Here is a 23,401-nt window from a genome sequence, read left to right as displayed (position 1 = left end):
ATCTCAAACTCTGGAGCTAAAAGAATTTCATTTACGCTCAGATCTTTGTGATTTTCAAATTGAAATGGCCTTCTGAAGTGCTTGACTCTGTCATTCTGCAGACTCTAAAGTGTGTCTTTGACCTTGTCTGTATTCAGCATTCTGCTCTGCGAGGGAGGAAGGGCAAAGCCCCAGAAGGCTAGAGGACAGAGACTGCAGACATCCTGGAGTCCCATCTGCTCACTTCCCAGGGCAGGAGAGTGTGGCCCAGCACACCTACAGCAAAGCAGAACACCTGTTTATGTCTCTTTTTCTTCTCTTGCTTCACTCCTCTCCCTCCCCAGGTTTCCCTTGCTATCTGTAGTTAGTGTTAAGCTGTGCATCTCTTCTGAGGGTGGAACACATTCACTTTCCTCGGGGGACTCATTAGAATGGAAGTGACTGTCCGGTCTGTGCTCTGAGAATCACTCCCACTCATGACATGGCACTTCTTTAGGATTTGCATGGCTAGTCCTGTCCTTTGAATCATCCACAACCTTGTTGCTTTTGTTTCCTTGTAAGCTGCAGGTTTTTAAAGCTTGATTTTCATATTTGATTTACCTTCTCTATTCCTCTAGCAGGTAAAGCATGTTCTTTTTTTCCTTATTCTTTCTGTCCACATTTTATTTGGTTCCCCTTCAGTTCATTCACTTTAATTCCAATATTTCATCCAAGGACTACAGACAAAGGTGTCTCCTCTAGTGTCTTCACATAGCTACTGAGTCCTTCCTCCTGTCTCCTTGTAAGCTACACCTTCTTTAGAGAAACTTCTCTTACTTTTGCCTGAAGTCACTTAGTTATTTCTTTCATTACTTTCTGTTGTCCTCCTCATGTTTCCCTCTTCTTTCTACCTTAGGAGACAGCTTACGTTACTTTACAGGAACATTACCTTATCTACTTTTACTTTGAATTTTGTTTTGATGGTATTCCTTATATAATGACAATGGTTCTTTGTTCCCATTGGGAAACACCTGGTGAATGGCTAATTCCACCTTCACATTGCCACATTCCTATTTTTTCACTGTGTTTTATAGTCAATTCCAAACCAACTTGCAGCATTTCCTAAAACTGGTGAATTGTTCAGTGTCACCTGAGTTTATATATTGTCACCACTCAAGCCTACAAACTGAAAGAAATACTTTAGTTTGTCCACATACTTAGATACTTCTGTTATGCTGAGTTTCAGCTGATTTTAATTAAGTAAAGCAATAATTTTCATGTTAACAACTAAATACATGGCAATACAAATAGCATATGATACTAACAATAAACTATAATGTTACATATAATAGAGATATAGAGATATAAAATACATACATACTTTGACTTCTGTGGGATCACCCACACCTAATTGTTGTCCTGTTAGCATGGAATCCAAGGCTATATAGTAAATAACACCTATTATTTATTCACATAAATTCACTTAGCATATCTTATCATACTGGTAGTAAAGTTTTGTGTTACACTAAATTTTTGCAGTGTGGTCAGTTGAAATGCTGAGTGCACTTGTCTGATACTGAACTTAATGCACCACTCTCTATATTAGGTTGTATTTTAATTATTTCTGACTCACCTTCAAGTGTCACATCTATTTATCAGAAGCTGTGTCTATTTATAAAATGTTGTGCATCAAATCATATTCACACTATATGTGAGTAAAGGAAGCCTAAGTCTTGGCTAATCTGTGCAAGAGTGTAAAACTAGTTAGGGATGACTCTGAATAAAAATGCTAGTTCATAATTTTATCAAGACGTACACAAACTAGTGATATTTTCTAATGGCTCCCTCTTCTGCCTGAGCAATGCCTGCATTCTAATCTCGATAATCTGAAGGCACAGTGGAAGTGTGGCCTTTACACTAATTAACATCACGTATTGTACCCACAGTAGGTGCAGACACTCTCATAGCAGAACTCGCTCTGGAATCGAAGTGTGGCTTCCTGGTAGAGTACTTACCTAAATTATGAGACACTACTGCTTGCTTCCCTGGACTGAAAAAGGAAAAGCAAACAAAATATACTAGTCAAATATCACTACCATGCTGCCATTATTGTTTACATCACAAATGAAGACATAATGACTATCACACATGATCATAAGACTATTTTGAGTATTATGGCTGACTGTCATTCACATTTGTACTGAATATGCAGTAGGATATCAATACAGTAACTTTCCAATCGTATATTTTAAAGCAAATGTGAACATGAAATAGAATGTTTCTGTAAAATATTAACATTTATTATTATATGTTCATTGGAAATTTCATATAGCTATACAATGTTTCATGATCATATCTACTCCAGACCATCCCATCTCCCCTCAGCACCCCGTCCATATTTCCATCCCAACTTCATATCCTCCTTTCATAATTTTTATTTATTTTTTAACCCATTGAGTCCAATTAATGCTGCTCATATGTACATGAGGGTGGGGTCAGCCATGTGCCCTAGAGATCATACCACAGCTACACTCCTAAAGAAAAGCGGCACTTTCTTCACAATGGCTAGCTGTGATATCCCTGCATCTACTCCACCCATACAATTAACTATCTTGTAGTGAAATCCAAATGATATTTCCAAGTAAATAATATGCTGATTAAACTATTTGAGACTCAATAGACAGATCAAAATATATAATAAATAAAATCAAGAATCTAATAAGGATGTGCCTTGCCATGTACCCATAATACCCATTCTCCCTCTCTCTATATGCATATATATACATATATATTGCACACACTTCGATATTTCTGTTATGTTATATATATGAATCTATGTTACTTTTTAAGACATAAGCGTTTATACATGAGTAATGTAATTTCATCATCTGCTCCCCAACTCCTGTGTTCCCCCAGGAACTTTCAAATTCATAGCCTCTTCTTCTATAATTTGCTTTAATGTGCTTGACAACCTGCAACTTGTTTTCATTCCATTGTCTTAGTTTATGTGAAAAAAAAAAAAAGAAGAAGATACTAGTGAATAAGATGGTTCGGTGAAGTTAAGTCCTCTCAGTTCCCCCAAGACAACCAGACTGGTTGGTTGTAACTAAATGAAATTAAAAACATGCACAAATAGGACAATGGTACTTCATGAAGGCTCTATGGCTAACAGTAGGGAGTGTTATCATGTGTTTTTTTTCTGGTCCTTCTCATCACCTGATGTCCTGGATGAATTCTGTCCTTCCACGAAGACAGATTTGCGATTCAGTTTATGACATGTCTATACTTGAAAATTATCAGTGTCCTTTCAATAAGCTACTTCTGAAAAGTATAGAACACATCAGCATAATACAACGCCCTTTACCACCTAAAAATTCTCCTTTTATAATTTGTGAAATAGTTTTGCAATGGAAATTGAAAAATTTGAAAATGCAGCATGTCTTAAACATGGTTTACTCTGTCAATTAATATTGGCATTTTACTTGCAAACTCTAAAGTGATGATTTTGTACTAATAAACTACTATAGAATGATTTAAAAATAATTAGGAAGTAAATTTGATTTTCTATATTCAAAACCAGGCTTTTTTCTAAATCACAGAAACTAATGGTCCAATTTTCCATGTAAAATAACCTAAGTTATTTATGGTATGGAATTCACTTGGTAAATCCACAAGTATCCAGGGACTATTAGCCTCTGAACTGTCATTTGTTTTGAGTAATAAAATAAACCACCTCAACTGGTAAAATGCAAACTTTTTAAAATTTGAAATGTCTATGAATTGGAAATAGTATATATATATATATATATATATATATATATATATATATATATATATATATATATATATATTACTTTTTAATTGCCTGGGTTAATTCTTAACACTCTCAGGCAAAGAACCTGGCATCAAAATGGCTCAGAGGTTGAACCATACAATTTGTCTGTGTTACAGGATATTTGATTGCACTGTGAAGCCCCAAGACTGTGTTAATAAAATCAACCTTGGATTAGGGGGTGGAATCAGGGACTGGATGATGGGAATTAGCCACAGAGAGTACTGAGGAACCAGGAAGACAGATAGACTCCTAGGAAGGAGTAGGGAAGTACTTAAAGATCCTCGGTACTTTTTGGTTTTGGATGAGTGGAGAGAGGTGCCCTTTCTGGGTCCTTGACCAAAAAGGAAGGTCAGCTGCTTGCTTCTCAGCTTTGCTGATCTAGCAGGTTTTCACCCCAACATCTGACTCCAGAGTCATTATTGGAAAGTAGAACAACTTAGTTAAAAACAACACACTGGATCTCCCGCAATTGTTTCAGTTCTTAGATTTATTATGCCACTGTATTATAACATTCTGAATTTTAACATTTGGTTTCTTCATACAGTAGTAACATTGTGTCTAGGGAAAGCTGATAACTGACTGACCTTAAAATGTTCAGTTTAGAGGGAAATATCAACTAAGACAAATCATCAAACAATTGAACTCCATTTGTTGGTAAACAAAAGATAATTTTTTTATTTCTTATAAATTATTATATGTTGTCTTGGTTACACTCTAAAAGGTCAGCAAATGAATATTTGCATAGATTTGTGTCTTCACGGACAATGTAGTTCCTTTTACTTTGATTTGAGAGGATAGTGAGTTCATTCAGAAGCCTTCAAATAGCACAATTATGCAATATCTCTTATATGCTGAAATCCCTATTACCACTGTCACTGTTCTATGTGAGGAAGACTCTGCTACTTTTAAGGGAAGCAACATAAATTCAGCAGCATATGTTGCGGGGCCCAGCATTTTCTGTGCCCAGATGAAGTGTGTCCAACTATTTGTTTTCACTTTTTTTTTTTACATGATCTGGCTGTGATCCCAAGAACAGAATTTGGGTCTCATTGACCACACATGCTGAACAAAACTATGCAATTCCAAGCTCACTTGAAATCATCTCCCCTGTTCATTCTTCTCAGAGGAGGATACACAGTTGGACAAATGTATACATAAACAGAATTGTAATCATGCTGAGATTTCTCTCCACTGCTAAAACCACCTTATTTCCGCTTATCTGACCTGTAGGTATTGTTGAGCCTCCCATCCAGGTTGTCTGTCTCCCCAAGGTTCATGTCAATCTGTTTCCCTCTCTCTCCTGGCTGCCATCCAGTTCTGGACCAGCATTTAGGCTATTTATAATAGGAGAGGGCAGGGTTTCAAGTATTTAGTACTCTTTGGCCTTGCCACTGAGACTACCATCTCAAAGGCTTCTGGGCTATATCAGTATGCTTCACTTCACCGAACTGAGTGTCAGTGTATAATCAGACCCTGAAAAATCATTGAGACAAAGAAACTAGCCTGTTGTTCAAGACAGATCTACATGCTTTGGAAAAACTGTTGAAGTAGACAGAATCTTGGATTGCTCTCATCTCTAAAATGAGTCTGCTGGTTGCACCTGATACATTGATACAGTCTCTCATTGAAGTATGAGTAGTTAGTCAGGACTGCACTCAACCCGGTTAGGCAAGCATATGTTTCCTCCTGTCTCCCAGAATCCTTTTTCATGTTTTTTTTTCCTTCTATGTTCAAGATATGACACATCTATAACCATGTCTGAATATGATTGTGCAAGAGTGAATATTCAACAAATTCAGGTTGAAATATAATCAATTCCCCCACAATGGCATGGTTCTATTTACCTTTGGTTTAATTAGAAATGATAGCAAAATTACATGGTCTGCATATGGATTGGAAAGCAATAAAGCAGTGCTCAAGCTATAGCATGTGGTCACTTGATAAATTATGAATAAATAAAATGCAGTCCAGGAGAAAATATTACAATGTGTGGAAGACAGGTCAGGTTGATTATCAAGTCTGAACTTTAACATTCAAGGTGTCATTGTAAAGACATGCAGGCCATGGGCATGGAGCCATGATGGACTAAACATATATCAAATAATAAAAATAAGAGTTATACTAGCCATTCTAACAAAATATAAAATAAATATATGTGATTTCGATTCCCACAAGCAAACAGTAATTAGTCCTTGGATGGTCCCTGTTATAAATAGCCTAGGTGCTGGTCCAGAACTGGTTGGCTGCCAGGAGAGAGAAAGGAAAACAGATTGACATGATCCTTGAGGAGTCAGACAATCTGGGCAGAAGGTTCAACAATACTTACAGGTCAGATCAGCAGAAACAAGATGGTTTTAGCAGTGTAGGGAAAGCTAAATCTGATTACAGTTCTGCTTATGTCTAGTAAGTTCTAATATGTGGTCAACTATATGTGTGTGTTTGTGGGTGTGTATGTGTGTGTGTGTGTGAGATGTTTGTGTATGTTTGGTGTTTGTGTATGTGTGTGTGCACACTTGCGTGCATGTGGTGAATGTGTGTGTAAACAATGTAAATAGTTTTAAATGTGAGATGTAAAAAAAAATCAATAAAATAAGAAAGCCACTCATCTGTAAAGCATTGTGATCATCTTAATATTTGATCTAAGATAAAGTTTCAATTAGTGTTTGAACTTTTGAACATGGTAACATTTACTTCTTCCCTAATTTAAATTTCTATATTTTATGGGAAACTTTCCACTTTCTTGAAGAAATATGATATAAGGCAGTTGATGATACTAATTAAAGACATACGAAGACATGGTAGCTATGTACATAGAGAATTATTGTCTTTGTGGTGTCTCAAATCGGATATAATCTGTTTGATAAAGTAGCTACATAAATACATAAATACAAAGAAAAATAAGATTGCAGAAGTAGTCTTGATGTAGGTCATTTGATACAACATCAATTGATCTGGGAGACAGGGTCAACCTTATTTATACTCTCTTTGAGCAAGATTTAGATATGAAATCACAGCAAATCATGATACATGTGTGTAGTGGGTAGCCATTCCAGGTTTGATATGGAAGTTCCAACCCCCACTGAGGCTTCGGTAAGGGTCATGCCTACAAGGTGGGGCCAAGAGAGGACCCTAAAGACCTGAGATCCTGATGCGCTGACTCTCTTGGTTCCTGGACCATGGACGCTGGAGGTAGACCTAGCAGAGTTCTCCAGAGAACACCGCTGGACTGTGCCACGCCTTTCCCAGACTCTGTAAACTATCCATTCACTTGTAAGTTACCCCACAAAATAAACCTCCCTTTTAACTACATGGAGTGGCCTTAATAATTTCACCAATACATGTGTTCATGCTTATTATTTTTATAAAGGACCGTATCAAAAGTTTTAAGTGTTTAAGGGGAAAATACATTTAATTAATACAGTAATAATTGTATTTTATATTCCCTGTAATTATATATATATATGATGCTCAATTATTTCATCATTTCAAAGAAGTACTTCCATTATGCAATGTTCTACTTGTTCGTATCTAGCACTGGTTGCCCAGTTCATAAATTTCAGCAATAATTCTAGAAAAGTTTATTCCCTTACAATTATGTGAAGATAGCATGCTATATTAGACTTGCAATCAGAAGACTGCGAATAATAATGCTATTTTGTAGGAAAATGTAAAGAAACAGACAGTGGAAAAGAATAAAGGAGTAGAAGTGTTGAAGGAGAAACAGGTAAGAAATGCAAAGGTGAACAGACAGAAAGGATAGAAGAAAATTTAAAGTGCAAGCTCAGAGTCTGTAGGATCAAGACAGAGAAAACCTCATCAAGGACAGGGAGGAATCCCTGAATTCTCAGCCATAGCTGCTGAGACACTTTGGACAATTGATGAGTGCTAGAGAATAGATAGTAAAGTTCCTTTGAAGATGGAGCCCCCAAAGATACCTATGCGCATTGGATGGGCCCACACCCTACCACATACTGGCATTATTAAATGGACTCACTGGGCTTTCGAGGGAGTTCATGGAGAGGGGAAAAGAGAGGGCAAGGAAGGAGAGAGACCAAGTGGAGACAAGAAGCTTGATCAGAAAATATATGGTGTAGTAGGAAAACACTGGGATTGGAGGGACAGAATGAAGGAATAAACTTGATAATATTTCTATGTGTGTGTAATTATCAATTAAACAGGGAGAGAAAGGGCAGACGGAAGGCTGGTGAGGAGAATATCATGATCCTTGAGCAAAGAGAATGAATCTACACATACCTGATTCTCCTTTTCTGACCAAGACGTTGCTTGATTCTCAGAGGCAAGGAAGGAGTCACACAGCCAGATTTTATGTACAGAAACTAGACGGCTTCTACTAAAACCCTCTCTGCTTAAATCAGGTGTGATCACCTTTGAGAGAAGTTAAATGTCGTCTTTATTTAATGATGTCAAATAAGATAATCATTCCAAGTCCGTCAGCTCTGCTGGCTTAAATTCTGACATATGTGCAGCCAGTTGGGCAAGAAGGATGCGTGCAATTTGATCCACCTTGACTGTCTGAGGAACCCATTTTACTCTGCTTATAAATGACAGCATGAGTATAATAGTTCATTTTGATAACAAGAAAATCTAAAGTTTGGCTCCACAGTCTGGAAGAACAAAATGAATTTTGACATGAGCCTAAAAATAAGAACATCTGTTTGCAGCAGGAAATAGTAATGATTTATGGTTCCAACATCACTGTGTGATGTGTTATTTCACTTTATGGTAATTTACAGCATTTAATGTACTATATAAATCGACATAAACTGAGGTAATGCTCCCCAAAATTGCAATAAAAGGAACAGAAATGCAGAATATAAATGTTTGGTTTCCTGTGTGAAAGTTTTGGTTTTAAAGTGGAGATTCATGTGGAAAGAATAGAGTGATTCCAAAGCAGAATTGCTCTCCAGGCGGCTTTGAAGTCTTGTTGGTGTCTGCATCACGTGGATGTGGGAAGCCGGGGCTCAGAGTATGTTCAACAGCAGCCCCCAGGAGCCAGAACCCCTGTTAGTGATTGGTATTTACAGTTTTAAAAGTATGCCTCTTCTGCAATGCTCCAAAATCCAGCCAAAGACCCCTGAGTTATACCTCCTTATCAGATTTCCTTGGTCAGCAGTATATTTTTATTTAACTTTCAAAATCAAGTAAAATATTTTGTATAAGATTGTTTTTAATCTGCCAAAGTCATACGCCCTTGAAAAGTTTCAAAGTCATTTCAAAGTTCTAAATCAATACCATCTTATTAAAAACACATTGATGTTAGGTGATTATGAAGCTGTTATTTTACTCACTGAAAAAGGAACTCAGTATTGAGTGTATGTATGGCAAGTATTCTTAAGCAATAGGATATTCATAAAGAGATAGATAAAGCGCTGTGGTACATACACACAGTGGAACACTACTCAATCATAAAAGGATGGGATCCTCCATTTACAACACGGTGAGAACATAGATCATTATGTTAAGGGAGATAAGCCAGGCACAAAAGACAAATGTCTCGTACATGTCTTTGTTAGAGATTTTATTGCTCTGATAAAACACCATGACCAAAAAGGAACCTGCAGAGGAAAGGTATAATTTTAGGTTATAATTTTCAAGTCTCATTCCGTCACTGAAGGAAGGGAGGGAAGGAACTCAAGGACCTAGATGCAGGAACTGGAGCAGAGATCACAGAGGAGTGCTGCTTACTGGCTTACTCGCCAAAGCTTGCCCAGCCTGCTTTCTTATTTTACATCAGGCCAGCAGCCTACAGGTGGCACCACCCAAAAAGGACCATGGCCTTTCCCATCAATCAATAATGAAGAAAATACCATACAGGCTTGCCTGCAGCCTGATCTTATGGAAGCATTTTCTCAACGGAGATTCTCTTTTCCCAGAAGACTCTAGTACATGTCACATTGATAGAAAACTAGCCATCACATATGTCGAATCTAAGATCGTGAAAGTAGGTTAATAGTGAAGTGGTATTTAGTAGAGGTTTTTCAGGGTGGAGAGAAGACAGGGATTGGGTGTCAACTGTTGCTCAGGTATTGTTAGGTGGGAGTAAGACACCATGGTATGCTATTGCTAAGCAAAGTGACTATTGATGAGGAATATGCACTGAATATTTCAAAGATCTAGATTCCCTAGGTGCATCATGATTCTCCTAGCTTAGATATCCTGAAAACTTAATTCATCATTGTACACACGAATAGTCCAGAACTCATGCAGGCAACATTAAGAAAAATATCAAGTATTTAAATTTTTTAGCAATAAATCAATTTTCCCAAGCACCAGTGTTTTAATATTGGTGGTCAACTCAATAAATTCCAGAGTCATTGAAGAGACAAGCCTCTGGGTATGTCTGTGGTGGTTTATCTACATTAGGTCAACTGAAGTGAAAGATGCACCCCTTGTGGTGGTAGCATGGGCTAGAGTCTGAGACCGAATACAAAGGAATAAGTGAGCTGGGTGTCAGCATTCATCACATTGGCTTCCTGAATGTAGACACAATGTGAGCAGCTGCCTCTTGTCCATACTGCCATTCCTTCCTCAACTGATGGAGTATATGCCTTCAAACTGTGAACAAAAATATACTTTCCCTTACTTCAGGTAATTTTGTCAATTATTCTGTTACAGTGAAGGGAAAAGTAACTAACTTGCTGAGAGAAAAGTACTTTGTCTAAAAAAACTGTAGCCTTCCATCTTCATAGCTCACTCTCCCCTCTGAGCATTTCATTATACATACACCACATTTTTTTCATTTACATTTCTCCCACATTGTGCACCTCTACATTTTATGTACATTTTCTAGCACTCTTTCTGTGAAAATGTGAATATTTTTACAGTTAATTGAAATTGCTCTTAAATTTGCTTTAACATATATTTACTTTTGTAAATAGCTATAATAGTTATTTTTTGAAGATCATATGTATACCTATACTTATGGCATGTTTCAATGGAATTGATAATGGAATAATAAAGAAGTTAATAATGGATTAATATTCTTACATAAATGTTGATGAATTCTATAGATTGTTCTGTAATACTAACAGTAATATACTATTATAGCATCTTCTCTTTATAGTAATCTATAGTGATTGTTACATTCTTTACTTTTTAAAATTAGTAAATGCTACTCACATTATTACATGTTTTTTCTCACAGAGTTCCCATCTATGAACTGTGCTTAGATGTACATGGATAAGTTTTGACATGTACAGGCAATTAATCAACATTTTCTTTATCTTGGATTTTTAATTTTTTTTTTGTTTCGTTTATTTTATGTACCAACCACAGTTTCTCCTCCCTCCTCTCCTCCTGTTCCCTCCCCCCACTCCCTTCCACAGGCCCCCATCCACTCTTCCTCAGTCTCCATTCAGAAAGGGGCAGGCTTCCCATTCAACACAGCATGGCAAATCAAGTTGAGGTAGGACCAAGCTCCTTCAACTGCATCAAGGTTGGGCAAGACAACCCACCATGGGAATTAGGTTGCCAAAAGCCAGCTCAAGAGCCAAAGAAAAGTCCTGGTTCCACTGCTAGGAGCTGCACAAACAGACCAATCTATGCAACAGTCACACATATTCAAAGGACTAGGTCAATCCCATGCAGGCCCCCTAGCTGTTGGTTCAGAGTCCTTGAGCTCCTAAAAGCTCAGGTCAGCTGTCTCTGTGGTATGTTGATCATGACCTTGACCCTCCTGGCTTGTGCAATCCTACCTCTCTCTCTTCAGTAGGACTCCCAGAGCTTGGCCCCATGCTTGGATGTGGATCTCTGCATCTGCTTTCATCAGTTACTGGATGAATGCTTTCTGATCAGGGATTGGGTTTGGCAGGTTGGGGGCTCAAAGACATGGAGAATAGTGACAGAGATATCTTGATAGAGGGGATTATTTTGGGGTTAAAGAGAAAGCTGGTGCCAGAGAACCTCCCAAGAATCTACAATGTTTTCTTTGATTTTTTTTATAGGAGTTTGTAATTTATGTTCATTTCACACTGTGATCATTTCATTTTTCTTAACATTCCACTATGAGAAAGGAAAAATATCATTTTCTATATTTAATTATTTCCCATATACTGTCATAATGAAGTTCATAACATCAGATTCATTAATATGAGCATTCCCTACAAATTACAGTCTTATTAAAATTTATCCTACATATCTTTATATTTTCTTCCCAATATCATTTTCTGTATTTAACTATTTCCCATATACTGTCATAATGAAGTCCATAACATCAGATTCATTAAAATGAACATTCCCTACAAATTACAGTCTTATTAGAATTTATCCTACGTATCTTTATATTTTCTTCCCAATGCCTATCATTCTAGAATAATATATGAGGTGGTTTGAAAGAAACTGGCCCCCAAAGTGAATGGCACTATTAGGAGGTGTGACTTTGTTGGAGTAGGTATGGCCTTGTTGCAGGCACTGTTGTGGTGGGATTTGAGGTCTCATATATGCTCAAACCCTGCCCAATGTCCCAGACTACTTCCTGTTGCCTTCTGATCAAGATGTAGCCAGCACCATGTCTGCCTGCATTCCATCATGTCTAGCCATGAATAAAATGGACTAGACTAAACCTTTGAAACTATAAGTCACCCCTATTAAATGTTTTTCCTTTATAAGGTTGTTGTGATCATGGTGTCTCTTCACCGCAATAGAACCCCTAACTAAGACATTATGACAGATCCCTGAATCAGATTCTTTTTAAGTTCAAGAGTTTGCCATTATTTAATGCAGCTAATAATTATACTTTGCTGTATTTATTTCTACTAAAGGCTTTAAAAGACTATTTTATAACCGTTTAGCAAACACTATATTTTCATGACATGTCAAATAGTTTCATATCTAAGAACATGAGATGCTGCATTCCTCAAGAGTTTTTGAACCAATTGTCATAGAGGGCACTGGTTCTTGATTTCATGAAAAGCTGAAGGCTAAATATCAGTCTTAGAATAAAGCCAACATAAAAATGTAAAACAGATAACATATTCTGTTACACTAATAGGTGTAAAATCTGATGATTTTCCTGCCAGATATTCTGGCAGGAAGTAACCATTATGAAGGATATAACAGAAGACATGGTGCCCTGACCTGGAAGATCAAATTAAAGGTCTTAAAAAACAGTGATTGTTTCATAAGGACTTACTGTGTTTGCAACTTAAAAGTCATCATTCAATGAATGAATGAAACTGGGTTATATAGAGAGAGAACTGTGGTGGTAATGTGTTCCCCAAAATATTGTGCACACTAATAAACTTATCTGGGGTCACAGAACAGAACAGCCACAATATTAAACATAGAGGATAGGCAGTGGTAGCACATGCCTTTAATACTAGCTTTCCAGAGGCAGAGATCTGCCTGGATCTCTGTGTGTTCAAGGATACAGCCAAGCATGGTGACTCACGCCTTTCATCCGAGAAAGTGAGCCTTTAATCCCAGCGAGTGTTGGTAGAAAGCAGAAAGGTATATAAGGCGTGAAGACCAGAAACTAGAATCATTTGGATGGTTAAGCTTTTAGGCTTCTAGCAGCAGTTCAGCTGAGATTGATTCAGATGAGGACTCAGAGGCTTCTAGTCTTAGGAAACAGGATCAGCTGAGGAATTGGCAAGGTGAGGTGGATGTGGCTGGTTCTGTCTCTCTGATCATCCACCCCAATACCTGACCCCAGGTTTGATTTTATTAATAACAACTTTTAAGATTCCTGCTACAGAGAACTTATTTAGATATTTTTATTTAAAAATTACACAGAACAGAAAACATAAACATTTATATAATTCAATGATTTATTTCAATCTGAACACATTTGACAATCTACAATTTCAGGTCAAGAAATGGAATAGTTACAACCCTTGGAAGACACTCTTCTGAGCCCCTAATTGTGTTTCAATCCTGTACTGTCATGTTGGCAGAACCCAAAATTATGTGTTCATATACAGATGTCTTCATTATTTCAAATCATACAAAAATGGTAAATCATGTGCCTATTTATTACTTAGTCTTTTGATGATGTTATTTTGAGAGATTAATTCATATCATTTGATGGAGTAAGTAGTTTGCTCACTTGAATTGCTACATATAGTCTATCTAGATTTGTTCCCTTTTTCATTGCTTTGACAATTACCTGAAAGAATCAATTTAAAAGAAGAAAACATTCAAGTTGCTCTTCACTTCAGAGGGACCAGGTAATCATGGATGCAACAATCTGGAATGGTGAAGCAAAATAAACTCTTGTCTCTTTAAATTGTTTGTGTCAGATATTTTGTCTCAGCGTTGAGAACCCTAACAAATACCGAGTACACCACCAGTTATCTCGCCATTCTACATTTTATAGATCTCAGATTTGTTCCTAGTTAGGTTTTGGCCATTACAAATTAGTTTCCCAGGGGAAAAAAAAGAACAAGAATGTTTTATTTTGGTATATTTGTTGAATTTGTAATGAAGCTAATTAGTGATGTGTTTGTACCTTCTCAGTCCTAATACCCATTGACACATGTCTTTTGAATTGTCCCATCAGTGTATATTACCACTAAACTCCTACTCATGACACACATTCTTTGGTAGTCTGTTTCTAAAATTTGAATTTCGTTAAATAGTACAATGAATACACACATATGAACATGCTTTTTCCAAAACACTTTAAATGTGGCAGATCTGATAATGTTTTATCATTAAATTTTTCAGCTTTCAACTGAAAATGAAGAGATTATTTATAAAACCACAATGCAGTTTTCAAAATTGGAAAAGTGACATTAACACAATCATATTTCCAAATATATCAGTGATACCCTAAGAGAAGCAAAACAGGAATCACAGACAGACATTGTATCTTGGCAGGTTTATTTTTTTCTTTAGACATATTGTTGAGAGCTTATTCACACAAATTGTGATCTTCATTTGTCTTGCCTGATGTTTAGTGAAGTTAAACATTGTTTTATACTTTCCTGGATGTTTAGTGTCTTATGTATTTTAAACTCTTGCCTATATATGTTTTGACCTATTATAGATATCAAGATATTTTTTTATTTATACAATAATCTTCCCATGAAAACAAGAATATTATCTTGTTATCATCTGCATGAAGGTGAACTTAGCCTCTCACAAATGCAAACTTTTGGATACAACTATGTTCCCATAGCATATTGTAACTATTTATGTTTTCATGTATTTTAGACTGTAGTCTATGTCTCCAAACTCAGTGATAATAAATCAAATTAAATTCCTAACATAGCATATATAAAATAAGTAGTCATAGCACAAAGTTGAGTCAAGAAACAAAGTTCAGCTCTTTCTCTCCAGCCCGTGGCGCCATCAAGATGGGCAAGTGTTGTAGTCTTCATACTGCCAGGAAGCTCCGCAGTCACCGATGGGACCAGAAGTGGCATGATAAACAATACAAGAAAGCCCACTTGGGCACAGCCCTGAAGGACAATCTGTTTGGAGGTGCCTCTCATGCCAAGGGAATTGTGCTGGAAAAAGTAGGGGTTGAAGCCAAACAGCCAGATTCTGCCATCAGGAAGTGTGTCAGGGTGCAACTCATCAAGAACGGCAAGAAGATCACAGCTTTCGTGCCCAACGATGGCTGCTTGAACTTCATTGAGGAAAACGAGAAGTTCTAGTTGGATTTGGTCGAAAAGGTCATGCTGTAGGTGATATTCCAGGAGTCTGCTTTAAGGTTGTTAAAGTAGCCAATGTGTCCCTTTTGGCCCTGTACAAAGGCAAGAAGGAAAGACCAAGATCATACATTTTGACAACAGAAATGGAATAATAGATTTTCATAGTCTGAAAAAAAAAGAAACAAAGTTCAAATTTCCTATTTTATGTTTCTCTGTCTACAAAAGTACAACCCGTTTGCTAAATACTCAATATTATCTCTTCATTGCCCCCAAATTTTTCTGCAGATAAGCCTAGAAATTTCTAATAAACATAGGGAACTATGATTTCTAGAAAAGATATTTCAATGGAATTTTTTTTTTGCAAAAACATATAAAATCCTCCAGAATCAATTACAAATACAAATTGGGCTACATTACTTGTATACTTGTATTTGGGGGAACTTGTTTTTGATGATGTACTCAGACACCCTTAACTCTCCCAGTATCTATTATGCTCCAGTACTGTTGCACAAATTTCTAAAGGTTTGTAAAAAAAACAGAGCCAGATATTGGGGTAAATACTGAAAGATCGGGGAGAAAAGGAACAAGCTCCAGCTTATCTCTATGGTGATATTTTATTTGTATTGAAATGTGATTTTATTTGTATGTTAATAAATAAAGTTGTCTGGGGGTCAGAGCTAATAGCAGCCATAGCAGAGCCGGGCGTTGGTGGCACAAGCCTTTAATCCCAGCTCTTGGGAGGCAGAGCTAGGTGGATCTCTGTGTGTTCAAGAATACAGCCAACATGGAGATACACGCCTTTAATCTCAATACCAACCATAGAAGACCTGGAGGTTTGTATAGACAGGCAGTGACAGAGGCGGTCATGTGGTTGAGTTTACAACCAATGAGAAGGCAGAACAGAAAGTCTATATAAAGACAAACACACAGGACATAGCTCTCTTGGCTAAAAAGGATAGCTGCAGGAGTGAAGGGTAAGGCTCTTAGCTCTGACCTCTTGGGCTTTCATCTTTGCATTGGCTCTGTGTTTCTTATTTATTAAGATGGTTACTTCTACATATCTCACCAACTCCAAGAATCCTCTGAGTGAATGTCTCTGAGTCCTCAGCTGAAAGGGGTCCAGCCAAAAAGGACCTCCAGTGCTATGGGATGGTCCGTATGTCAAATCTGTTGCTCTGATTGATCAATAAATAAAACACTGATTGGCCAGTGGCTAGGCAGGAAGTATAGGCAGGACTAACAGAGAGGAGAACTGAGAGAACAGGAAGGTGGGAGGAGACACTGCCAGACACTGCCGTGACAAGCAGCATGTGAAGATGCCGGTAAGCCACGAGCCACATGGCAAGGTATAGATTTATAAAAATGGATTAATTTAAGATATAAGAACAGTTAGCAAGAAGCCTGCCATGGCCATACAGTTTGTAAGCAATATAAGTCTCTGTGTTTACTTGGTTGGGTCTGAGTGGCTTTGGGACTGGCGGGTGACAGAGATTTGTCCTGACTTTGGGCCAGGCAGGAAAACTCTAGCTACACTCCAGCTGCAGCAGTACTAGTTCATGTCTCCTCACACCTTATATACCTTTCTCCTCCCAACCATCACTTCCTTCCTAGTGCTTGGATTAATGGCATGTGTGCTTCCTAAACACTGGGATTAAAAGTGTGAGATCTCAAGTGCTGGGATTAAATGTGCCTGTGCCACCACTGCCTGGCTCTGTTTTTCTCCTAGAATGAATCAATCTCATGTAGTCCAGGGTGGCTTTGAACTCACAGAGATCCAGACAAATCTCTGCCTCCCCAGTGCTAGGATTAAAGGTGTGTGCCACAACTGCCTGGCCTCTATGTTTAATCTACTGGCTTGCTCTGTTCTCTGAACTTTAGGCAAATTTTATTAGGGTACAACATGATATCATGAGAGTTTCCACTGTTTTTCTAAAATAAATAATAAAAGAAGGTTATAACTAATATAAGAAAAACTATATACAATATATACAGTCAAGAATTACATTAACAATGTCCAGTCCATTAACATTTGTTAGACTTAAAGAAAATAGTCCATTATCTATCCTATTTTGGTGAGTCCAAAATGTGCCTAATTCACTTTATATCCTAACTTGTATTACCAACCCAAAACTATCTTTTGATGTCTTGCAAACTTATGCACTTTACATGTCTTTAGTTATCTTCTTTTCTCAATTTGTTAAGAAGGAAAACTATAACTATCTAGTCTTCAACTCCCTCAGAAACTAGAGAGGGAAATAATATTAAATAAATAAACAGAAAGTTCAAACAGCGACTTCCAAAAAATATGAGAAATGACAGAAACAGCTGTTTGCCTATACAATCACCCAAAGTTCCTCTGCGACATTGGGGCATCCATATTCAGCTTAAAAGCCTAGCATATCTGACAGACTCATTTATGAAGCAGGATTTTCTGAATGACTGTCCTACTTTGTCTGGGCAAGGTTAAGCAGTCCTTTCTTTTTATGTCCTGCTTGTCCATTTAGACAGCATACTGTCAGCAGTAGAGGCAAGGGCATTTTCTTGCCCAGTGACTAACTCTTACCACAAAGGATGACTTGTCTGCTACTCACATTACCAGGGAGGCTACCTGGAAAACAGGACCCCAAGAAAGACACAGGGATCGCCCAATGACAGTGAAATGGAATGAGATCTACATGAACAGCCTGGACATGAGTGGGGGTAATGAAAGGCGAGGGTTGAGGGAAAGAGAGCTTGCGGGAGTGGGAGATCCCAGCTGGATCAACAACAGAGAGGGAGAACAAGGAATAGGAGACCATGGTAAATGAAGACCACATGAGAATAGGAAGAAGCAAAGTGCTAGAGAGGCCCACAGAAATCCACAAAGATACCCACACAACAGACTGCTGGCAATGGTCGAGAGACAGCCCGAACTGACCTACTCTGGTGATGGGATGGCCAAACACCCTAATTGTTGTGCTAGAAACCTCATCCAACTACTGAGGGATCTGGATGCAGAGATCCATGACTAGGCCCCGGGTGGATCTCTGGGAGTCCAATTAGCGAGAATGAGGAGGGTTTATATGAGCGAGAATTGTTGAGACCAAGGTTGGATAAAGCACAGGGACAAATAGCCAAATGAATGGAAACACATGAACTATGAACCAATGGCTGAGGGGTCCCCACTGGATCAGGCCCTCTGAATGGGTGAGACAGTTGATTGACTTGATCTGTTTGGGAGGCATCCAGGCAGTGGGACCAGATCTTGTGCTCATTGCATTAGTTGGCTGTTTGAAACCTGGGGCCTATGCAGGATTGTTTGGCTCGGCCTGGAAGGAGGGGACTAGACCTACCTGGACTGAGTCTACCAGGTTGACCTCAGTCTGTGGGGAAGGCTTTGCCCTGGAGGAGATGGGAATGGGGGGGTGGGGGTTGGGGGGAAGGTGAGGGGGACGGGAGGGGGGAGAACAAGGGAATCCGTGGCTGATATGTAGAACTGAATTGTATTGCAAAATAAATTAAAAAAAAATAAAAAAAATAAAAGAATCTGCTATTAAAACATCTTAAATACCATATTCTGTAGATCTCTGAAGTGTTTGAAGATGACCTGTTAACTAAAATATATCTGTTTGACATTGAAAACATACCTAACCTGACCAGTTCCATTGTAATAGGTGACTAAGAACTAAGCTGCATTTCTTTATATCCTAAATAGTTGGTAGTAACTTTCAAGGACTAGAAAATTGCATTACTTTGTTAAAAGATCTGTATAGGTAGAAGACCTTGAACAATAGTAGAAATATATATACAGTATATTCCAACAAAAAATCTCAACTTTGTATCAATATACACAATTTGTATACAAAAATCCAATGTAAAATATTTAAAAATAGTAGTTGCTTTTCAGAAGTAGATTCAATAATCTACCCCTTTAATCTTATCATATTCATATTCTCTCTTTTTTCTTTGAATAATCTACCTTTTATCTTATCATATCTATATCTTCTATTTTCTTTTTTCAAACAAGAACCCTTAATCTAATCTTTGTTTAGCTTTTTTCCTGACCATTACCAATAACAACTTGTAATCAACCACCAAAACAGTGACAAATATCCATAAATCATCGATTGAACAACCAAAACCCACCCACCTCACCTCTTGGGAATGTGGGTATTGTGTACTTAAAATTATTTCCTGCTGTCGGGGGGCAAAGGTATATTTAGGGGATCCTGAAAAGAAAAACTTTGGATTAATTATTAAGTCCTGTGAGAGGTAGCTGTATCATTTGCTGTCCAGTTTCTGCATAATCAGTCTCCAGGTAATGAGAAAGTGCAGAGCTTGTCTCAAGTCCTGGCTAGAGTAGTCTGTGAGGCTGGATCATCTCAGCTAGTCATCTTGGTGTTGTCCTGAGCAGTTTGTACTCCAAAGCCAATTTTAGGTGGTGTTTGTCAGCTTAATGTTGTTATCATAGTCTGTGTGGAATTATCATTATGGGATCCCATCATCTTTTTGGAGACTTTAGATTGAATTAAGATTATTCATTTTCTTGATAATCTTTTCAGAGTAGTTCTCCATTCTTCTTTGGATGCTTATTTGTCCAAAGGTCTTTAAATTCTTCAAGATAGTTGTTTTTATTTTCCTACAAAGGTAAAAACAAAACCCTGACCCAACCCTAAATTTGGGTAGGTTCCAAATGTAATCCTTATCACTTTTGATTTATGTTTTCTCCTGAATTTTTTTGTTCTCTCTTCTATAGCTGTTCAATCATCCAGAGCCTTATGGTTTTTTACAATAGGCATTAGGTTCTTTAATTGCTCTGGGAAGGAGTTCCCTTTACAAGGGCAGGAAAGGAAAGAGCTGAGTTTGACATGGGGGACTACAAGAGGCTCCCCAGGGCGTTTCCAGATGGCAAAGGATTACCTTGACTGTCCCTTATTTATTTACATTCATTAGATCAATGTCTGCCTTTGCCACATCTTCTGCATAATCCAGAAGGGAGGGGTGTTCTGTTGGGATTTTTCTTAGCAAAAACATTGTGTCTAGGAATGCCCTGTTTATAGTCCCTTTTTAGGTGATCTGGTTTACTGAAATTGAAACATTTAACATTTCAATTTTTCTTCAAATCTCTGGAAATCGCCTCTCCTATCCAAGCATCACTGTGGTCAAGAGATTCAATATTGATTGTATCTTGGATCCATTCCTCCAAGGGTTCTGCTCTTGCCTTTAAAGGCCTAATTATCCTTTTGTATCGTGCATTAGCATTTTCAAAAGCCAGAAATTCAATTATTATTTGTCTATCTTCTGAATTTGTTATCAAGCAATACCAACATTTCCAATTGTCTACCTTCACCATCAACATAGCAAATATACTTTTAGTATTAGCTATTAACAGGAAGCTTTTAAGGAAGATGTAGAACTGTATCCCAGAGACCACACATTAGTGAGAACACTAGCTCCCTCCTGGGAACATTTTCTGGGATCATAAAGATGAACAGAGCAAATATGAAAATGTCAGAATATATGACAGGTGAGTCAGAGGCTGGAAAAATGTTCTCCCCAGAAGGCCAAGGCATTCCTGTTCAAACAGAAGTCTAGGTGACTGGATAAACAACAAAACAAACTCAACCAAATCAAAAGAAAATAGGATTTCATATAACACAGTATCCAAAAGTAGACGGAACAGAATAAATGAGCCAGTTGGTGGCAGTCCACAGCCTATTGTGATAGGTCCTTCCAGAATCAGTCAGATTTCTTCTCATGTTTTCTCAAGGTTATTATTATTATTTTTTTTTTATAGATGTGGACTTAAACAAGAGTCTAGGCAGGCAGGCAGGCCACTGGTTGCAGAATCTGCCTGTGCCATGTGGGCATCCAACTCAGCATCCAGGTGTCCTTTAGTTTTCTACATGTATGCATCCAATTGGTTGTCCAGTTGCTCCTTGGTCAACACACGGTGAGTGGGGGCACCTCTCCCTTGGCCAGGACCTCGGCCTCGGCCTCCAAAGCCCCCTCTTCCCTGACCTATCATACTCCGACCTCGGTGCAACATCTTGCCCCTAAGCAGGGTTCTGGTGGCACATTCCCCCTGTAAGCCCTCCTTGGGGCAGTCTCTCTGGATTATGGGTAGGCTTCTGCCTCCAATTGCTCTCCTGGCCGGGGCAACTGTGGGTCGGCCTAAACGTGCCAGGTGCTACTCTTACCCAGGCGCTGCTTTAAACTTTGCTTAAGTTTCAATGTTGCCTGGACAGAGGATCTGTTCTCCATCTGCTGGGCCAGTGTTCTGTTTCTGGCAGTGGATAGCGGTTGCTGCTGCTGCTGCAGCTGCTGCTGCTGCTGCTGCTGCTGCTGCTGCTGCTGCTGCTGCTGCTGCTGTTGCTGCTGTTCTGCATTGAAGCCCGAATGAAGATTCACTGGCATCGGCTGTTTGTTCTTCAGCACATTAGTAAAGAACTCATGTAGAGACATCTTGGTGGTGCATTTCAGCACACCTTTCTCACAGACTGTGCAGCCATCTTCAAATCCTGAGAAGCGAAGGAGACAGATGCCAGCACTCCTCCAAGGAGGAGGCCAGTCGAACCTGGGCTGACAAGGGACACACACACACACACACACACACACACACACACACACACACACACACACACACACAAACACACTCTACTCAGGTTATCTAGGTGGGCGGTTGGGTTAGATGCTTAAACGGTATGATGCGAAACTCACTGGTTGTCTCATTGTGGGTTGAGTATCTAGATGGCAGAGCCTCCTACTGGTCATGCCTTCACCTTCCTGCCTTTTGTCTGTGCCACCGCAGCTGGCACCGCCAACTCCTGCTTGGTGTCCAAAGCAAAACTCCAAGAGGTGGGGTGGAGAATCATGCAGCTCTGGCCTGAAGCGGTGCTTGCAAAGACACAGGCGAGTGGCTTTTCCGTGAATTCATGCCCCCAAAGTTAGACACCAGATGTTGCAGGGATCCTGATTGATCTTAATAAAAACCCGGAGCCAGATATTGGGGTAAATACAGATCTCAAGTGTTGCGATTAAAGGTGTGTGACTCCCAAGTACTAGGATTAAAGATGTGTGCCACCAATGCCTGGATCTGTTTCTCTCCTGGACTGAATCAATCTCATGAAGTCCAGGGTGGCTTTGAACTTATAGAGACCCAGATGGGTCTCTGCCTCCCCAGTGCTAGGATTAAAGATGTGTGTAACAACTGCCTGGCCTCTATGTCTAATCTACTGGCTTGTTCTGTTCTCTGATCTTCAGGCAAATTATATGAGCGTGCAACAAAATATCACCACACAATACCTCTTTAGCTAGGGGTGAAAATTCTTGACCATCTGCCTTCTCCATGCTGTGATTTTGTCTGGCTTGAGTTTGCACAGGTCTTGTGCATGGTATTGTGGGTTCATATTGCCTTACTGTGTCTGGGAAAAACCATTTCCCTGTGGTTATTCACCACCTCTAGCCCTTACTGTCTTTCAGGCTCTTCTGTATTGTTTTCTGAGCATTGGCAGAGAGAAGTATGATGTAAATATACCATTTAGGGCTGAACACTCCACATCACTTAAACTTTGTAGTTTGTTGAGTGGTGGGTCTATGTGATAATTACCATTTATTGCAAGTAGAAGCTTCTCTGATGAAGGGTAGAGAACTGCACAAATCTAGGGTTGTAATAATAAATCATTAGGGCTGATTTAATTCTGGGCCACTTAGTAGAGTAATAGTAACAGGAATGGAGAGATGGCTCTGCCATTAAAGACTTAGGCACACAACAAAACGGACAATTTACTTTCTTATTAACATAAACCTATTCAGCATACAAACAAATAGTCCAAAATCTAGGATATTTATCAGCAAAACAAATGAATAAATAAATAAATAAACTGCTATGGTATGTCCACAAAAGAGACAAATGAACATGGGTCACCAAAGTTCATAGAAACATTCTACACAATATAAACCAAAACCAGAACACCCCACCTCATACAACTGATAAACAAATGTTGCCATG

General features: G+C 38.5%; 2 pseudogenes; one reads left to right on the top strand and one right to left on the bottom strand.

The window, feature by feature from the left end:
* The first annotated feature begins 15,111 nt into the window (after window positions 1–15,111).
* LOC128119352 (40S ribosomal protein S23-like) lies at window positions 15,112–15,576 on the top strand (annotated as a pseudogene).
* A 5,605-nt stretch (window positions 15,577–21,181) lies between these two features.
* Window positions 21,182–22,740, bottom strand: LOC128119442 (chromatin target of PRMT1 protein-like; annotated as a pseudogene).
* Between the last annotated feature and the right edge of the window lie 661 nt (window positions 22,741–23,401).

Source organism: Peromyscus californicus, unplaced genomic scaffold (genome assembly GCF_007827085.1).
Source record: "Peromyscus californicus insignis strain IS unplaced genomic scaffold, ASM782708v3 Scaffold_23__1_contigs__length_62951481, whole genome shotgun sequence".
Taxonomy (NCBI): domain Eukaryota; kingdom Metazoa; phylum Chordata; class Mammalia; order Rodentia; family Cricetidae; genus Peromyscus; species Peromyscus californicus.
Note: the sequence above shows the minus strand (reverse complement) of the source record. Positions and strands in the feature narration are given on the sequence as shown.